Here is a 14,236-nt window from a genome sequence, read left to right on the forward strand (position 1 = left end):
TTTTGTTTCAGCCAGGCAGGATGACTGGGCATCCTTGCTATCATGGGCAGAGTTTGCACTGAACAACGCCGTAGCCGACTCCACTGGACAAACCCCATTCCTCCTCAACTATGGTCAGCATCCACGGATACCTGTGCCTATGCCCGTGTCTTCCGCCGACTCCAGGGTGGCAGACTGGGCTGTGGAGGCACGGGATATTTGGGACCGCACTCAGGATGCCATTCGGGCCTGTAAGGAGAGAATGAGGTCCTCCGCCGATGCTCATCAGCGCCCCGCTCCGACCTTTGCTCCTGGCGACTTGGTGTGGCTCTCCGCCTGTAACATCAGGCTGCGAGTTGAGTCCACTAAATTTGCTCCTCGCTACTTGGGCCCATTCAAGGTCCTCGAGCAGGTTAATCCTGTGGTCTATCGTTTGGCCCTTCTGCCACGCCTGGGTATCACCGACACCTTTCATGTGTCCCTCTTGAAACCCGTGCATATGTCCCGGTTCTCCGAGTCATCTGCTGGGACATCGAGTTCGTCTATGGACGATTATGAGGTGAACGCTATTTTGGGGTTCACGGTGGTACGTGGCAAAAATTTTTATTTGGTAGACTGGAAGGGTTATGGCCCCGAGGACAGGTCCTGGGAGCCTGTTGAGCACATTCGGGCCCCGCAGCTCATTGCTGCCTTCGAACGTAGCGAGGCCCAAGGAGGGGGGGTAATGTTAGGAGTCGAGTTTCCTCTGCTGCACAGGGGGAATCTCAATCCGTCTCTGCTGCGGTCTCCCATTCTCCTCCAGCCGCAGTGGAGTCTGCTCAGCAGGGACGTCGATCCCAGCGTCTTGCTCAGTCTGACTCTGTGCGAAGAGTTATTGCTGCTTTTCCTGCTTCTGCCATTGAAGCCAGTGCTGGGCAGCGGCGAGTGGACGTTTCTGGATCTAAGTCCTTATTTGCACACACTGAGCATGCCCAGGGCAAGATCTCCTGCTGGAGATCGAGGGTCACATGCTCAGGTACTGCAGCACATCCCATTGGTCCTTTTGGCAGGTCCTGAAAGGGCAAAACTTCTGTAGCTGTTTCCTGTACTGCAGCTATATAAACTGCGCATGACCGCACGGCCATGCGCTAGTATTGTCTTGTAAATATGTGTGTGTGTTGTGAGTGAAAGTCGCTCTTTAAATAACCCTCCCTATTGAATGTCTGTTCGCGGAAGGTGTATGTTTGCTATTTAGCGCCCGACTTATCCAACAGCACGTAACACACATTACAGCTACCAGTTGCTGTGTCCGCCTGTACGGCGCCGTGCGCTTGCTCTGCGCTTTACTGACCCAAGCCTGGGTGGTTAGTGGCGTCCGTCTGTGCGGCACCGCACGCACTCTTGTGCCTTTATATTCTTATTTAGTTTCCTTACACACCCAGTTGCGGTGTTGTGCCAGCAAGTGTCTAATCGGACTTCGATCCTAGTTGGGGTTGAGTTCGCTGATTACTTGCTCGCGCTCTATGTGCGGTACCGTGGTCCTGTGACGCAACAGGATCGCTTCCTTCACGCAGGGTGTAGTTAACCCGTGCGTGTATACTTGTAGTACCGCCATATAGTCCGTCTTACTAGCAGCAGGGTTTTTACTTGCACGGTGGACCTCGGACTGCGAACGCACCTAGTTCCATTACATCTTGTACTTGGTGCGTTCCGCCAGTCCTAACACACTGCTGAATCATCGCAAGGGAAAATGAAGCTGTAGCTGACTTTCTAAAATGGGCAGACAGGCAGCGTACTTTCACTAGCAGATCCGGCAGCTCTGGGTAGCTTTTGAGAAAATGTTGAACAATGAGATTAAGCACATGGACAAGGCAAGGTATGTGTGTGAGCTCACCTTGCCTCAGAGCTGCCACCAGGTTCCGGCAATTGTCACACACAACAATACCTGGCTGTAGGTTCAGCGGTGTCATTCAAAAATCTGACTGCTCTTTCAGAGCTGTCCACAACTCTTAAGCATTGTGCGGTTTGTCACCTAAGCAGATTAGCTTCAGCACAGCCTGTTGCAGCTTGACTGAGGCAGTGCTGCAGTGCTTCCAGCTTCTGACTGATGTGCTCATTTCAGAGATGAAGGCTGAAGAGGAGGAAGAGGAGGTGCGGGAGCTGTAGCCTGTGGGGGGCAACCCTGATTGACGTAGGGCCCTGTTGTGAATTCTGCTTTTGGGTTCCCTCCAGTGGTTGTATGTGGGAATGCAGTTGTCCCTGAGTTGCAGTCCTGGCCAGGTGTATCTGCTGATTGCAGTTCTGACTTGGATATTTAGGTGTGCAGGATTCATTAGTCCTTGCCAGTTGTCCATGGTTCTGGGAGGTTTTGGATCTTTGTCTGGTTCCTCCTGCCTTGCTGCCAATTCAGCAAGGATAAGTGTCTGGTTTTTGTTTCTGTGGCACACATGCTGTGTGCTTAATAATTCTGTGCTATTCATTTGTGTTCTCTTGTCCAGCTTAGATTGTGTCAGTGTTTTCTCAGTCTTGTTGGATTCTCTGGAGTTGCAGATATACGCTCCACATCTTTAGTTAGATGGTGGAATTTTTTGTATTTTCTGCTGTGGATATTTTTGGAAGGGTTTTAATTCTGACCGCTTAGTATTCTGTCCTATCCTTTCCTATTTTAGCTAGTGTGGCCTCTTTTGCTAAATCCTGTTTCCTGCCTGCGTGTGTCTTTTCCTCTACTACTCACAGTCAATATTTGTGGGGGGCTGCCTATCCTTTGGGGTTCTGCTCTGAGGCAAGGTAGATTTCCTATTTCCATCTATAGGGGTATTTAGTCCTCCGACTCTGTCGAGGTGTCTAGGATTTGAAAGGCACACCCCACGGCTACTTCTAGTTGTGGTGTTAAGTTCAGGATTTGCGGTCAGTACAGGTTCCACCAACTCAGAGAAAGTTCCATGCGGCTCCAAGGTCACCGGATCATAACAGGGCCCATAATCCCCAGCATGGGGAGAATGTGTTCCATCTCAAGGTCCGACTGGGTATCGGCTTCCACTATGTTAACCCAGTGTGCCATCAGTGAGATGTACCATCCCTGCCCACAAGCACTTATCCATGTGTCTGTGGTTAAGTGGACTTTCCCAGTAACAGCATTGTTGAGGGCATGGGTAAAGTTGTGGAACATGTTCTGGTGTATTGCCAGTATGGCACATCGGGAGAAATAGTGGCAACTGGGGAATGAGCACCTTGGGATGGCTGCTGACAAAAGTTTGTGGAAAGATTCCATCTCAACAAGCCTAAAAGGCAACATTTCAAGTGCAAACAGATGAGAATTGTTAACATTTAGTACTGTGGCCTGTTGGGAGTTGGCTGGGTATTTCCACTTGCGTTCCAATGACTGAGGTATAGACAACTGATGGCTATGCTGGGACAATGACGTGGAAGGGCTTGATGATGGTGCTGGTTGACTGTGGGCAACAACAGGTGCAGGGCACAAAGCATCTTCACATGCACCGTGGACAGGGAATGGGCTTCTATGCAAAACAGTGGAAAAAGCAGTGGTGTCCCCTGCAGATAGTGTTTCTGGAGCCTGGGGTTTGGCCCACAAAGTCAGGTGTTTTGCTGCCATGTGCCTGATGATGCTGGCGGTCAGGCTGGTAGTTTTGCTACCCCTGCTGATGCGGGCATGGCAGGTGCTGCAAGTGGCCTGTTTGGGGTTATTGGCATAGTCTTTAAACAATAACCAGACTCGGGAAGATCTAACAGTTGGAATTGTAACTTGCATCATGTTGGTCTTATGGGGTACGGATGCACGCCTTCTGTCTGTGGCCACCACACTGCTTCTTCCTGTCTGTAGAGGTGCTATGCCTCCATTCCCATGTGTGCTGCTGTCCTTCCTCAGCATGTCCTCCTGCCAGGTTGGGTCAGAAACTATGTCATCCACCACCTCGTCTTCCACATCCACACCATGCTCCGCCTCCTGACTTTCTGGCAATTGTGTCTCATCATTGTCCACCTCTTGTGACACTTTCCCACCATCGCCTTCTTGTGACCATGGCTGTTCAAATCTTTGGGCATCGCTACCTGCCATCTCATCTGGCCCCACTTCGAGTTGACCTGCCAAGAGTCCGGAATCTTTAAAAGGGAAACTGAACAGTTCTTCAGAGTGCCCAAGTTTGGGATCAGTTGTCTCAGGGCACTTGGCATGGTAGAAGGAAGGAGGATCAGGGAGGGTAATATGCGGTCCAAACTCACGGCTACTCAGACTTGACCACGTGGAATTGGTGGTGGCTAAGTGACTGGAAGCATTATGCGCTATCCAACCAACAACTGTTTCATACTACTCTGGCTTCAATGATTGTGTGCTGCAGTCCCCTAGAAACTAGGATAGGAAGGTCAAGCTAGAAGATGTGGGTCTTTGTTGTCGCCCACTTTCAGCTTGGTCACGGCCTCGTCCTCTGCATGCATCTTCAGCATCACATCCACTTCCCCGTCCCTTGCCTTGCCAATTTTAAATGGACTACTGAAATATTTGAAAGGTTCAATACAAATAAATTAATTTTGAAAAAACGTATTTGTGATCAGTATGCCTGAAAAGCAAGGATTTGGAGACCACAGATAGACCAGGCATCTGACGGAGATAACAGACTGTTTAAATATGTGGACTTTAAAAAAAAAAAAATTGTACACCACAAAATGAGTAGACCAAGGCTAGCAGACAAAACAATGGAATGTATGCATGCAAAGGGAAGATTTTGACACCACAGATACACCAAGCGTCTGACGGAGATAACAGACTGTTTAAATATGTGGCCTTTTTTTAATAAAATAAATAAATTTAAACCACTAAATACTGAGTAGACCAAGGCTAGCAGAGAAAAAATACAAAGAATGCCTGCAAAGCGAGGATTTTTACACCACAGATACAGATGTGTTTGACAAAGATAACAGACTGTTTAACTTAGTGACGGAGCCAAATTTTTTAAATCTGACCAGTGTCACTATATGTGGTAATAACTCTGGAATGCTTCAACAAATCCCAATGATTTTGAGACTGTTTTTTCGTGACACATTATACTTTATGATAATGATAAATGTAGGTCAATATGTTTTGTGTTTAGTTTTAAAAAATATCAGAAATTTGAGAAAAATTTAAAAAAATTAGCAATTTTCAAATTTTGATTGATTATCTCTTTAATCCAGAAAGTCATACCATAGAAAAACATTAATTAATAAATAACATTTCCCACATGTCTGCTTTACATCAGCACCATCTGTAAAATGTTATTTTATTTTGTTAGCATTTTAGGAGGTTTAAAAATGTAGCAGTAATTTTTCATTTTTTCAAAGAAATTTACAAAATTTATTTTTTAGGGACCTATCCAGGTTTGAAGTGCACTTAGGGGTCCCATATATTGGGAAACCCCCAAAAAGTTAAGCCATTTCAAAAGCAGAACCCCCTGACATTGAAAACTGCAGTCAGGTAGTTTATTAACCCTTCAGGTGCTTTGCAAGAATTAATGCAAAGTGGCATGACAGAAATGAAAATGTATATTTTTAACACCTAAATATCTCTAACTTCTGAACAGATTATTACAGCCGGCAGACTCTAAGGCCGCTTTTTGGTCATAAATTGCCATGGCAAACATTAAGACCACAAAATTATGATCTCATGGTGCCAATTGGGGTAAAGGTGAAGCCCCCACACTCTGTTAACCATTAATATGATGCAGTCACTTGACTGCAAACACTGATCATGGCTGCTGCAGCAAGTTGTCAGCTACATTGTACAGCTGCTGGATTGTCTCCTGTATGGGGATGCTATTCTCTCATATATCAGGTCAGTTAAAAGACGTATTGGCTGTCATTAAGGGGTAAATATGTGGCCTTTTAAAAAAAAAGTTTTAAACCACTAAATACTGAGTAGAGCAAGGTTAGCAAACAAAAAAATACAATGAATGCCTGCAAAGTGAGGATTTTGACATGACAAACACCAGGTATCTGACGGAGATAACAGACTGTTTGAACATGTGGCCTTTTTTTATTTTTTAAGCCACTAAATACTGAGCAGACCAAGGCTAGCAGAGAAAAAAAATACAAAGAATGCCTGCAAAGTGAGGATTTTGACACCACAGATGCATCGGGCATCTGAAAAAGATAACAGACTGTTTAAATTTGTGGTCTCTTAAAAAAAATGTTTTAAACCACTAAATACTGAGTAGACCAAGGTTAGCAAACAAAAAAATACAATGAATGCCTGCAAAGCGAGGATTTTGACACAACAGAAACACCAGGCATCTGAAGGAGATTACAGACTATTTAAATATGTGGCCCTTTAAAAAAAATAAAAATTAAACCACTAAATAATGAGTATACCAAGGCTAGCAGACAAAACAGTGCAATGCATGCCTGCAAAGCGAGGATTTTGACAGCAGAGATACACCGGGCATTTGACCGAGATTACAGACTGTTTAAATATGTAACATAGTTAGTAAGGCCGAAAAAAGACATTTGTCCATCCAGTTCAGCCTATATTCCATCATAATAAATCCCCAGATCTACGTCCTTCTACAGAACCTAATAATTGTATGATACAATATTGTTCTGCTCCAGGAAGACATCCAGGCCTCTCTTGAACCCCTCGACTGAGTTCGCCATCACCACCTCCTCAGGCAAGCAATTCCAGATTCTCACCGCCTTAACAGTAAAGAATCCTCTTCTATGTTGGTAGAAAAACCTTCTCTCCTCCAGACGCAAAGAATGCCCTCTTGTGCCCGTCACCTTCCTTGGTATAAACAGATCCTCAGCGAAAAATTTGTATTGTCCCCTTATATACTTATACATGGTTATTAGATCGCCCCTCAGTCGTCATTTTTCTAGACTAAATAATCCTAATTTCGCTAATCTATCTGGGTATTGTAGTTCTCCCATCCCCTTTATTAATTTTGTTGCCCTCCTTTGTACTCTCTCTAGTTCCATTATATCCTTCCTGAGCACCGGTGCCCAAAACTGGACACAGTACTCCATGTGCTGTCTAACTAGGGATTTGTACAGAGGCAGTATAATGCTCTCATCATGTGTATCCAGACCTCTCTTAATGCACCCCATGATCCTGTTTGCCTTGGCAGCTGCTGCCTGGCACTGGCTGCTCCAGGTAAGTTTATCATTAACTAGGATCCCCAAGTCCTTCTCCCTGTCAGATTTACCCAGTGGTTTCCCATTCAGTGTGTAATGGTGATATTGATTCCTTCTTCCCATGTGTATAACCTTACATTTATCATTGTTAAACCTCATCTGCCACCTTTCAGCCCAAGTTTCCAACTTATCCAGATCCATCTGTAGCAGAATACTATCTTCTCTTGTATTAACTGCTTTACATAGTTTTGTATCATCTGCAAATATCGATATTTTACTGTGTAAACCTTCTACCAGATCATTAATGAATATGTTGAAGAGAACAGGTCCCAATACCGACCCCTGCGGTACCCCACTGGTCACAGCGACCCAGTTAGAGACTATACCATTGATAACCACCCTCTGCTTTCTATCACTAAGCCAGTTACTAACCCATTTACACACAATTTCCCCCAGACCAAGCATTCTCATTTTGTGTACCAACCTATTGTGCGGCACGGTATCAAACGCTTTGGAAAAATCGAGATATACCACGTCCAATGACTCACCATGGTCCAGCCTATAGCTTACCTCTTCATAAAAACTGATTAGATTGGTTTGACAGGAGCGATTTCTCATAAACCCATGCTGATATGGAGTTAAACAGTTATTCTCATTGAGATAATCCAGAATAACATCCTTCAGAAACCCTTCAAATATTTTACCAACAATAGAGGTTAGACTTACTGGCCTATAATTTCCAGGTTCACTTTTAGAGCCCTTTTTGAATATTGGCACCACATTTGCTATGCGCCAGTCACGCGGAACAGACCCCGTCGCTATAGAGTCCCTAAAAATAAGAAATTATGGTTTATCTATTACATTACTTAGTTCTCTTAGTACTCGTGGGTGTATGCCATCCGGACCCGGAGATTTATCTATTTTAATCTTATTTAGCCGGTTTCGCACCTCTTCTTGGGTTAGATTTGTGACCCTTAATATAGGGTTTTCATTGTTTCTTGGGATTTCACCTAGCATTTAATTTTCCACTGTGAATACCGTGGAGAAGAAGGTGTTTAATATGTTAGCTTTTTCCTCATCATCTACAACCATTCTTTCCTCACTATTTTTTAAGGGGCCTACATTTTCAGTTTTTATTCTTTTACTATTGATATAGTTGAAGAACAGTTTGGGATTAGTTTTACTCTCCTTCCTTAGCAATGTGCTTCTCTGTTTCCTTTTTGGCAGCTTTAATTCGTTTTTTAGATAAAGTATTTTTCTCCCTATAGTTTTTTAGAGCTTCAATGGTGCCATCCTGCTTTAGTAGTGCAAATGCTTTCTTTTTACTGTTAATTGCCTGTCTTACTTCTTTGTTTAGCCACATTGGGTTTTTCCTATTTCTAGTCCTTTTATTCCCAAAAGGTATAAACCGCTTACAGTGCCTATTTAGGATGTTCTTAAACATTTTCCATTTATTATCTGTATGTGGCCTTTAAAAAAAAAATTAAACCATTAAATAATGAGTATACCAAGGCTAGCAGACAAAACAGTGCAATACATGCCTGCTAAGCGAGGATTTTGACACAACAGAAACACCAGGCATCTGATGGAGATAACAGACTGTTTAAATATGTGGCCTTTTTTTTGTTTTTAATTTTTTAAAACCACTAAATACTGAGTAGACCAAGGCTAGCAGACAAAAAATACAATGAATGCCTGCAAAGCGAGGATTTTGACACCACAGATATATCGGGCGTCTGACGGAGATAACAGACTGTTTAAATATGTGGCCTTGTTAAAGGGAACCTGTCACCCCGTTTTTTGAGATTGAGATATAAATACTGTTAAATAGGGCCTACGCTGTGCGTTACTATAGTGTATGTAGTGTACCCTGATTCCCCATGTATGCCGAGAAATACATTACCAAAGTCGGCGTTTTCGCCTGTCAATCAGGCTGGTCTGGTCAGGTGGGCGTGTTCACAGCGTTCTTTTCTTCCCCAGGTTTCCGTTGGTGGCGTAGTGGTGTGCGCATGTCCAAGGTCCGGATTCCCTGTGCCCACGTGAAGACACAGCGCGCGATCTGCGCTGTCATTCCTTTCATCGGTGCGGGCGGCCATCTTCCTGGGGCCGCGCGTGCGCAGATGTAGTGCTCTGCTGCACGGGGCTTCAGGAAAATGGCCGCGGGATGCCGCGCGTGCGCAGAAGAGATCGCGGCGGCCATTTTCCCAAAGCCGAGTTTGCATCTCGGCTTTGGGAAAATGGCCGCCGCGATCTCTTCTGCGCACGCGCGGCATCCCGCGGCCATTTTCTTGAAGCCCCGTGCAGCAGAGCACTACATCTGCGCACGCGCGGCCCCAGGAAGATGGCCGCCCACACCGATGAAAGGAATGACAGCGCAGATCGCGCGCTGTGTCTTCACGTGGGCACAGGGAATCCGGACCTTGGACATGCGCACACCACTACGCCACCAACGGAAACCTGGGGAAGAAAAGAACGCTGTGAACACGCCCACCTGACCAGACCAGCCTGATTGACAGGCGAAAACGCCGACTTTGGTAATGTATTTCTCGGCATACATGGGGAATCAGGGTACACTACATACACCATAGTAACGCACAGCACAGGCCCTATTTAACAGTATTTATATCTCAATCTCAAAAAACGGGGTGACAGGTTCCCTTTAAAATAAAAAAATTACACCACAAAATGAGTAGACCAAGGATAGAAGACAAAACAATGTAATGTATGCCTGCAAAGCAAGAATTTGGACACCACAGATAGACCAGTGTCAGATGGAGATAACAGACTCATCAAAATGTGGCCTTGATTTTTTGGGACCAACCAAAATTGTGTCACCAGGTAGGCTATGACACTAAAAAAATTGTAGTACTAAAATTGTTAAATATTCAGCATAATGATATGCAATGTGTGTGGTGTACAAATCACAGTGGTAAATATGAGAACTGTAGCTAAATATTTTTGGGCTAGCTACAGATTTTGGGGGCAGCGAAATGGTGTCCAAAAATATTGTAAGACACTCCAAAAAATAATATAGTACCAAAAAAAAGGCCAGATTTTTCTGCGCACTCTCATCTGATGCATGGGACAAAAAAAGAGTAAATTGTTAGATTTTCACGCTTTTGTATAGCAATGACCTGGATGTAGTCTGCAGCATGACCAAGCAAATAAATGTAGAAAAAATGGGGCTATGGATTGCTTTCTAATAAAATTAGCAGGTATAAGCTGAAAAAAAATGCCACAGATACCTGCAGCTACAGTACAGACCAAAAGTTTGGACACACCTTCTCATTTAAAGATTTTTCTTTATTTTCATGACTATGAAAATTGTACATTCACACTGAAGGCATCAAAACTATGAATTAACACATGTGGAATTATATACTTAATTAAAATATGAAAATGTGTCTTATATCCTAGGTTCTTCAAAGTAGCCACCTTTTGCTTTGATGACTGCTTTGCAAACTCTTGGCATTCTCTTGATGAGCTTTAAGAGGTAGTCACCGGAAATGGTTTTCACTTCACAGGTGTGCCCTGTCAGGTTTAATAAGTGGGATTGGGACCATCAGTTGTGTTGAGCAGAAGTCTGGTGGATACACAGCTGATAGTCTTACTGAATAGACTGTTATAATTTGTATTATGGCAAGAACAAAGCAGCTAAGTAAAGAAAAACGAGTGGCCATCACTACTTTAAGAAATTAATGTCAGTCAGTCCCAAAAATTGGGAAAACTTTGAAAGTGTCCCCAAGTGCAGTTGCAAAAACCATCAAGCGCTACAAAGAAACTGGCTCACATAAGGACCACTCCAGGAAAGGAAGACAAAGAGTCATCTCTGCTTCTGAGGATAAGTTTATCTGAGTCACCAGCATCAGAAATAGCAGGTTAACAGCAGCTCAGATTAGAGACCAGGTCAATTCCACACAGAGTTCTAGCAGCAGACACATCTCTACAACAACTGTTAAGAGGAGACTTCATGCAGCAGGTCTTCATGGTAAAATAGCGGCTAGGAAAGCATTGCTAATGACAGGCAACAAGCAGAAGAGACTTGTTTGGGCTAAAAAACACAAGGAATGGACATTAGACCAGTGGAAATCTGTGCTTTGGTCTGATGAGTCCAAATTTGAGATCTTTGGTTCCAACCACCGTGTCTTTGTGTGACGCAGAAAATGTGAACGGATGGACTCTACATGTCTGGATCCCACCGTGAAGCATAGAGGAGGAGTGTGATGGTGTGGGGGTGCTTTGCTGGTGACACTGTTGGGGATTTATTCAAAATTGAAGGCATACTGAACCAGCATGACTACAACAGCATCTTGCAGCTGCATGCTATTCCATCTGGGTGCATTTAGCTGTACCATCATTTATTTTTCAACAGGACAATGACCCCCAAACACACATCCAGGCTATGTAAGGGCTATTTGACCATGAATGAGAGTTATGGGGTGCTACGCCAGATGACCTGGCCTCCACAGTCACCAGACCTGAACCCAATCGAGATGGTTTGGGGTAAGCTGGACTGCAGAGTGAAGGCAAAAGGGCCAACAAGTGCTAAGCATCTCTGGGAACTCTGTCAAGATTGTTGGAAGACCATTCCCAGTGACTACCTCTTGAAGCTCATCAAGGGAATGACAAGAGTGTGCAAAGCAGTCATCAAAGCAAAAGGTGGCTACTTTGAAGAACTTAGAATATAAGACATATTTTCAGTTGCTTCACACTTTTTTTCTTAAGTATGTAATTCCACATGTGTTAATTCATAGTTTTGATGCCTTCAGTGTGAATGTACAATTTTCATAGTCATGAAAATACAGAAAAATCTTTTAAATGTGAAGGTGTGTCCAACAAACTATTGGTCTGTATTGTGTGTGCGTGTGTGTGTGTGTGTGTGTCTGTGCGTGTGTATATATACACTGCTCAAATAATAAAGGGAACACTAAAATCCCACATCCTAGATATCGCTGAATGAATTATTCCAGTTGTAAATCTTTATTCATTACATAGTGGAATGTGCTGAGAACAATAAAACCTAAAAATTATCAACGTAAATCACAACTAATATCCCACTTGAGGTTTGGAGTTGGAATGATGCTCAAAATCAAAGTATAAAATGACGTTACAGGCTGATCCAACTTCACTGGAAATGCCTCAAGACAAGGAAATGATGCTCAGTAGAGTGTGTGGCCTTCACGTTCCTGTATGACTTCCCTTCAATGCTTGGCCATGCTCCTGATGAGGTGGCATATGGTCTCCTGAGGAATCTCCTCTCAGACCTGGACTAAAGCATCCGCCAACTCCTGGACAGTCTGTGGTGCAATGTAATGTTGGTGGATGGCGCGAGACATGATGTCCAAGATGTGTTCAATCGGATTCAGTTCTGGGGAATGGGAGGGCCAGTGCATAGCTTCAATGCCGTCATCTTGCAGGAAATGCTGACACACTCCAGCCACATGAGGTCTGGCATTGTCCAGCATTAGGAGGAACCCAGGGCCAACCGCACCAGCATATGGTCTCACAAGGTGTCCGAGGATCTCAACTCGGTACCTAATGGCAGTCAGGCTACCTCTGGCGAGCACATGGAGTGCTGTGCGGGCCTCCAAAGAAATGCCACCCCTCACCATTTCTGATCCACTGTCAAAATGGTCATGTTGAAGGATATTGAAGGCAGCAGATCGCTCTCCATGGCGTCTCCAGACTCTGCCACGTCTGTCACATGTGCTCAGTGTGTACCTGCTTTCATCTGTGAAGAGCACAGTGCACCAGTGGTGAATTTGCCAATCCTGGTGTTCTGTGGCAAATGCCAAACATCCTGCATGATGTTGGGCTGTGAGCACAACCACCATCTGTGGACGTAGGGCACTCAGACCATTCTCATGGAGTCTGTTTCTAACTGTTTCTGCAGACACACGCACATTTGTGACGGCCTGCTGGAGGTCATTTTGCAGGGCTCTGGCAGTGTTCCTTCTGTTCCTCCATGCACAAAGGCTGAGGTAGCAGTCCTGCTGCTGGGTTGTTGTCCTCCTATGGCCTCCTCCACATCTCCTGGTGTACTGGACTGTCACCTGGTAGCGCCTCCACCCTCTGGACACTACAGTGACAGACACAGCAAACCTTCTTGCCACAGCTCGCATTGATGTGCCATCCTGGATGAGCTGCTCTACCTGAGCCACTTTTGTGGGTTGTAGAGTCCGTCTCATGCTACCACGAGTGTGAAAGCACCACCAACATTCAAAAGTGACCAAAACATCAGCCAGAAAATACCCAGTTTTTTTCCATCTTCTGACTAGCACTTGCTTATTACTGTGATTTTTTAACAACAGAGTATATTTGACCTCACTGTGCTCTTTTGTGTCTTGTGTCAAAGTTTTTTGGTGGTGTGAACAGGTTCCTACAGACTTGTTCAATGTGCAAGTAGCCCATGTGTTTCTGGTTCATTTGCAGTGTTATCTAAGCATGCTTTTTAGACACATAAAGATGATTGTGTCCCATTTGGTTAAGTATTATCAGTATGGTATGCTTTACTACACTTAAGATGTCACTCTGAAAGTATCTAAAGTATAATTCAACATGTATGTTCACTGGTTATACAGTATGTCCTTTGCATGCCCTTTCAAAAGATATCATAACCCAACAGTTGTTGGTCATAATGCGTCTTCAGCTAGTGACTCTGAAAAAATTCAATGCACCAACAACTGCACCATGCCTATTTCTATTATTGGTTCAGGGTTTAGCATATGTATATATAACACAAACACCTATTGCACTGTGCCCCGGACAGAAAGTCCGCACCTATTGCACTGTGCCCCAAACAGAGGATCAAAAACCAGCAAGATAATTATGCCAATCATTGTTGGTCCACTAAGCAGAGAGGGGGTGGAGGGCACCATCCAACATAATAGCAAAAAGAGGGGCGTCAATCCAAAGCATGGCATACAATGTAGCTAAAAAAAAACAAAAAAAAGTGTCAGGCTATATGGCAGGGACCACCACTAAAACAATTTTTGAAATTACATTAATTTTTATTTTGTCAACCAAAAAAACGGCACACCACACTATTAAAATCACTTAAAAACCGAATAGCATCATAGGTTCCACATAAGGAACCCCCCCCCGGACATGATTAGTGATAGGAAACAATATGCAGATAGATATGCAATATTCAAACAAC

The sequence above is a fragment of the Ranitomeya imitator genome, chromosome 5 (genome assembly GCF_032444005.1).
Source record: "Ranitomeya imitator isolate aRanImi1 chromosome 5, aRanImi1.pri, whole genome shotgun sequence".
Lineage (NCBI taxonomy): Eukaryota > Metazoa > Chordata > Amphibia > Anura > Dendrobatidae > Ranitomeya > Ranitomeya imitator.